General features: G+C 38.8%; 1 protein-coding gene across 2 annotated transcripts in view; it reads left to right on the top strand.

Moving 5' to 3' along the window:
- Positions 1 to 296: 296 nt before the first annotated feature.
- The window catches only part of gcgra (glucagon receptor a), a 69,398-nt gene continuing 63,067 nt past the window's right edge, over positions 297 to 6,627 (top strand). For both annotated transcript variants that reach the window (XR_007139408.1, XM_047808118.1), the window contains exon 1: positions 297 to 872. The gene's annotated coding sequence lies outside the window, so the exon portion shown is untranslated. The remainder of the gene's footprint in view (positions 873 to 6,627) is intronic.

Genomic DNA, 6,627 nt, shown 5'->3' with positions numbered 1-6,627 from the left:
ATAAAATCAAGAACAAGTCTTAAGGGGGATGAAGCCAAGTCAAAATGAAAGCCAGATCAAGACAGAAAACCATCAGATACTTTTTTTTTTAGGCCGGCTGGTTTGAGCATCCCAGACTCTCTAGAGTTTGTTCAGAGTCTAGTGAGAACAGGGTCTGTAGGAGGAAACATCTTGCTGATGAGACAGGGCAGAGTAGAATGACTGGACTGGTCCAAGCTGGCATTTATGGCAGTTATGGTCTAGTTGTATGGCTATGGTGAGTGTATAAAAAGTATGTGTGTGTGTGCGTGTGTGTGTGTGTGTGTGTGTGTGTGTGTGTGTGTGTGTGTGTGTGTGTGTGTGTGTGTGTGCGGTTACGTCACAGGGGTCCAGATAAACCTCCCGCCGGTCTCGCGCTTCACTTTGACCGCGTCAGCGCGCACCGGTGCGTGTCTGTGTGAGTGTGTGAGATAGACACAGTTGGGGAGGTGTATACGTGTGTATGCGTGTGTGTGAGTGCGTGCGTGCGCGCGAGTGTGTGTGTGTGCTTGTGTGTGTGTGTGTGTGTGTGTGTGTGTGTGTGTGTGTGTGTGTGTGTGTGTGTGTGTGTGCGCGCGCGCCGTGCGTGTGTGTGACAGCCAGATCTCCTGCGCCGACTCCACGCTTTAATCCAAAGTGGAAAGTCGAAAGAAACAAGAACAACATAATCCTCCTCATCTTCATCATCATCATCAACATAAAACAACAACAACAACAACAACAAACGTGCACCGAGGTTCAGAAGTGGATTAGGAGCTCAGTGGCGATGAAGTTGAGCAGAAAATGAGCGGCTGCGACGCGGAGACTCGGGACGCGCGCGCGGTGTGAAACGGCAAAGGGAAGAAAAAACACAGGTACCAAGTTTGCGTGTTTTATTCTCTCTTTTTATTCATTTTTTTTGCTGGATTTTTCCACATTAGGCAGATTAGACAAGGTTCGTGTTGCCAGGATTAATCACTAAGAAGTAAACATTTCTACTAAAGCAGCAACATTACGCCTTGTTCCGTGGAATCACTACTGAAATACTGAACCGAACCTAATGCGCTCTCAGGGAAACCTTCAACCTTTTCCTTCCTTATAATCTACTGTACATGTTTATTGTTCAGTTGTTCAAGCTTTCAAGTTTCACTACATGCATCATTTTAGGCCAAAAATACTGATAAAATACAGTTAGGATATTTTGTTTATGCACAAAACAAGCCAAATGTCAGCAGCACAAGACACATACAATGATTACCATCTTTTACATGCCTTGTTTGTCACTATCACTGTCTATCTAATCAATAAGTGTGACGTAATAACTTCATTTTTTTTCTGAGTAGATTTCATCCCATGTATTTTACTTTTAGGTTACCTCTAAAATCCTCTAAAGAACAGACACATTAAATGCACCACTATACATTCTACAGTATATCCAGAGTTCCATTGAAGGCAATATGGAAAATCTTCATGGTTGAGAAATTGCATGAGCACATCAACATTCTTAACTTTTTATCATTGTGAATATGTAAGTGGATCAATTTTGGATCCGTTTATCAGACCTACAAGTTATTTGTTTATTTGTTATTTGTGAATATCATTTTCCAGGGTTTTACTGTTGTAGCTGTAATAGCTGGAGTTTCTCACTGATTTGTGGATAAATTAAACATGCAATCTAGCTTGATGTAATAGCTTCTTGCATCATTTTTTATTTTTACATTAGATTACCGCGTGTCTTTGTTTGTTTCTTTGCCAGGGTGTTTTTGGTACAGAACTTTTTAAACTTTAGTTTATACATGAATCAAGATCAATAGATGGCAAAATTTGGCTTTAAATATTTTATGTTAAACTGAAGCATGCAATCAGAATAAATACACAGCTATAAACATGGGTTACACACACACACACACACACACACACACACACACACACACACACACACACACACACACACACACACAGTTTTCATGCAAAAATTTCTCTGTTTTTTAATAGGATGAGATCTTGAGTATTGTATCGGTCCCTGTGCCATGGTTTTATCATCTGGAATCAAATAGGTTTAATCTGAAGCACAATAATTTAATAACAAAGAGAAGCAACGTAAATTCAACGTACATTAAATGAGGTACAAACGATGTGCTGAATATCTGATTAGTGGAATAATGCTGATATAAAATGAACGTGAATGTGCATTTGTGCAGTTTTTTGGCATTGGAATTATTTAAGACTTGTTGATGTAGAGCACAAAATGTTGTTTCTGAGGTTCTGGTATGTAATGAGGTGATTAGTAGCTGCTCCTGTCACATGAACACTTACTACAAGCTTCATAAACACTAGACCAACGAGACTAATCAAACTCTTGTAAGTGTTAATCAAACACTCGTTATTCGTTCGGCTCTCGGGAGTCTAATGCGGTTCGCGTTACACGTGTGTAGCCACGTGTGTATTACCAGATCATTTGGATCATTTATTTCCAGGCTGATCACATTGTAAAAGCCAACAATTGACTCTAAACCAATCAGACAGCTGGTATGTGAGAATCGCTTTCACCGAACACTTGAAAGCACAAAAAGCTGAAAGATGATGAGATCGAAGCTGAAATGATGATGAGGGTCAGCGGTTTGTTCGGGGTGTTGAACAAGTACATAGAGAAGACGGCTGGAGATGAACAAACGAAGACGTTACCGTCTCAGCTTCATTGTTGCTCTGCAGTTCTTTTGACACTCTTAGACGAAAAGGTTTTATCTGGAATATCAAATATATAAAAAGTTCTGGATAGGACCATTTTTACCTGAAAAAAAAAACGACAACTCTAGAGAATTCTTCACAGCTTGTAGATTAAGATAAGTTTCGATCCAGAACTTTTTCTGAGTTTATTTATCATCGTGGGTTTAATTGTTAAATTGTTGTTTTGTTCTTTACCGTAAAACTATTAAAAATATACGGTAGAAAATATTACGTCACCGACAGCGTAAATACGCACAGTAGAATTACGATTAGAGTAATAAATCGAATTTATATTAGCAGTATAGAATAGAGTATAGAGTTTGACACAAATATCACTCAGAAAAGGAAAATAATTAAAGAACGTACACTTTAATCCTTTAAATGTGCATAGTGTAAGGATTAAAGAAATAGGTGAAGTACAAGAATTAACTCAACGACCGTTAAAGTGTTAAAGTGTTCAGTAATAAGATTTAGTTCTTTAAACTTGCATTAAACATCACATAAGCATTAAACATCAACATCAACATCAGCAAACTTTTTTTTGATGTAAAAGACCATTATGAAATTTCTCAGAGTAATATAAATCCAGGGAGGCACGGTGGCTTAGCGGTTAGCACGTTTGCCTCACACCTCCAGGGTTGTGGGTTCGATTCCCGCCTCCGCCTTGTGTGTGTGGAGTTTACATGTTCTCCCCGTGCCTCGGGGGTTTCCTCTGCGTACTCCGGTTTCCTCCCCCGGTCCAAAGACATGCATGGTAGGTTGATTGGCATCTCTGGAAAATTGTCCGTAGTGTGAGTGAATGAGAGTGTGTGTGTGCCCTGTGATGGGTTGGCTCTCCGTCCAGGGTGTATCCTGCCTCGATGCCCGATGACGCCTGAGAAGTTCGGATAAGCGGTAGAGAATGAATGAATATAAATCTGTCTCTTTGAGCTAAAAGGCTTCTTTGCAGTCATTATAAAACCTTTTTGGCCTTTTGACCTTCTTTGCCGCTAAGAACCTTATTGTTCTGTACAGAACCCCAGTGAACCCTTTTCCTAACAGTGTTCTGAAGAAATATTGTGTCTCTAATAAAGATGGCTCAGTAAAGTCTGTGTGAATTTTCACTGAGGTTAAAGAGCTCCTAGATATCCCAGTCAGAGTCGGAGTCAGAGTCAGAGTCGGATCATCAGGGTTTATTTCCCCACGTGGCTTCTCACAACAGCGTTAATAAAACATCTATTAATGTGACTGGATGTCTGTCGTTGTTATGAGCGTATAAAGTGCACATTTATGTAATAAATGGCTGTTGGATTCTTCCCTGTAGGTCTTTTTGCCTTCGAATCGAGATCATGATTCTTAGACTGAGGAGCAATAAGAATATTTATTATATTATTTATTATTTATTATACATACCTACATTACATAACTGTAGACGAGTGCAGGAGCTCCATCTGTGTGTTGAGTCACTGATTTACTGCACCTGTGAACACCAACTGCAGAAAGCCTACAAACATAACAGCTATATCGAGTCTAATCTAATCTAATCTAATCTAATCTAATCTAATCTAATCATTTTACTTATAAAAGGTAGTTTCAATCTAAAATCATATAAAAAATGCCGAGAACAATTTGTGCATTTTATGTTAAGTGAAATTTGAGTGAGATTTTTACAATTTAAAGTGAAAGCAAAGCAGCGGTGTTTCTGATCACGAGCCCGGTGTCGATAAACTTTACGTCTTACGTGTAATTCATCACAACACGCATTCGCTTGTGTGTGGAACACGAGTAAAGCTCCTAGAGAAAGTCATTACATGTGTGTGTGTGTCTTCACTGCTAGGAGATTAAAAGAAGAAGAATCCTTTGCTTGGAATTTTATGAATTCAAGTCCACAATCTTTTTTTTAATAAAAATATTAAAAATAAAACACACGGACGCATCAAACATTTAGAAAATGAGCCCAAAACATTGAGTATTCTTGGTCAAAAAAAATTAATTAATTAATTAATTATTTATTTAATTAATTAAATTCAGAAGGACTACATTTTTAAATAGTTATTAAAAATAATTAGTAATTATTTTTAATAATTTATTCTGTGCTTTGAGTGTGCGTGTGCGTGTGTGTGTGTGTGTGTATGTGTGTGTGTGTGTGTGTGTGTGTGTGTGTGTGTGTGTGTGTGTGTGTGTGTGTGTGTGTGTGTGTGTGTGTGAGGTCATCTCTTACTCAAGAATTGTCTTTTAAAGACTGAATCGTCTTTTCAAAACAATTTGAATATAATTTTTTTACTTTAATGTTAGGAGGTTAATATGGTTTAGGACACACACACACACACACACACACACACACACACACACACACACACACACACACACACACACACACACACAGAGTTATATAGAGACTTGCTGCTGACATTAAAAAGACATTGCACAGTTCTGTACTCTGTTTAACATCCAGCTTAAGTGCACATACTTCAGGTCTTTAAATTGATTTAAAGCCAACAGAAACATTGACTTCGCTATTGGATTTTTTTCCTGCTTCTAAAAGACCCCTGAACGCTCAAACGTCTTCATATTAACCCAGAGTAGATAAATTCAAATTCAGAATTGTTGACATGAATATATTTCACATAATGGCACTTACAGGCAGTGAAGCCTTTGTTAAGAAGAAGCTGGTTAAATAACTAATCTAGACACGACTGCTTACGGCGTTCGTCACGAACCCACGGTTCACGCGTCTCGGAGAAATTCTGACGAAGTGGGATTTCGATGCCTGTAGAGGTTTGTGAAATCTGGATGCATTGTGCAGCTCAACAAAACAAACGTCCGTCAAAGCCGTAATGAATTAAAAGCGTAGGCTGCTGCTGGTCAGACGGCCAAAAGACCGAAGCGTCTGCTTTTTTCTTCGACACAACATTGGGTCATTTACCATGTGACTCATTTTAGTTTTAGTTCATTTCAGTTCATGTTGAAGGACAGTATAAACTATATAATACACAGTATAACTCTTGTAGAGGGGTCTGAAGTGTGAAACGTTACTGCGACCAGCCAAATGTGTTTTATTCCTCTGATACCACAAGAACTTGTCAACATGAACAATTTCATACAATATTTACATTTAATGCTGTGTTCTATGTAAATATAGTTCCTTTATAGATTTATTTAGGTTTAAGACGCTAGAAAAGGCTGTTTCTTCACTAGCCTGTCTTTTATTCCACTTAAAGGTGCGGTGCACGATGTTTGAAAGCCAGTGTTGACATTTGAAATCACCAAAACAAACACGCCCCTAACCCAAATGGGTGTCACCCTTGTTTTGATAGCTCCACCCACACATACATACGTAACCCAGGCTATTATGGCGGAACCTGCTGGAGCAGCTGGCCGAAGGGATATTTTTATCAGTAAATGAACACAATGAGTAATACTAAGGTAATACAGATGTGTTTTTGTAGTACTGTGTGTTGTAGCATGAAAGGTTCAGCTCCATTTCACGCGGAAGACGACGTTCAACACCTAGAACCCGAGGCAGAGTTAACGGCAGAGGGCTAATGTCAAACACTCACTCCACCGCATATTGACAAGACACGCCCCTTTCTGCTCATTGGCTACACGTTTGTTTTGTTAGTCGGCCCGACTCATCATCGTGCACCGCACCTTTAATGTTAATAAGCAAAAAAAAAAAAAGAAGAAGAAGAAGAAAAAGAAAAAACACTACATGAAGCCTTAAATGTTCAGCTTTACCCCTGACACTTTAGACTCCTACCATAAACATCTGTTTATGTGGTGCATCAGTCAGTCAGATCCCTGTGAATTACAGTAGTTACTATAGAAACGATAACATATTAGAAAGAGCATGTTTATTTAATCATTTGCTATATGCTCTTAAAGATGACTCATTAACATCCTGAGACAAGGAATTTCTCACAG

This window comes from Tachysurus fulvidraco, chromosome 24 (genome assembly GCF_022655615.1).
Source record: "Tachysurus fulvidraco isolate hzauxx_2018 chromosome 24, HZAU_PFXX_2.0, whole genome shotgun sequence".
Lineage (NCBI taxonomy): Eukaryota > Metazoa > Chordata > Actinopteri > Siluriformes > Bagridae > Tachysurus > Tachysurus fulvidraco.
The sequence above is the reverse complement of the archived record's forward strand: the minus strand, read 5'-3'. Positions and strand labels throughout refer to the sequence as shown.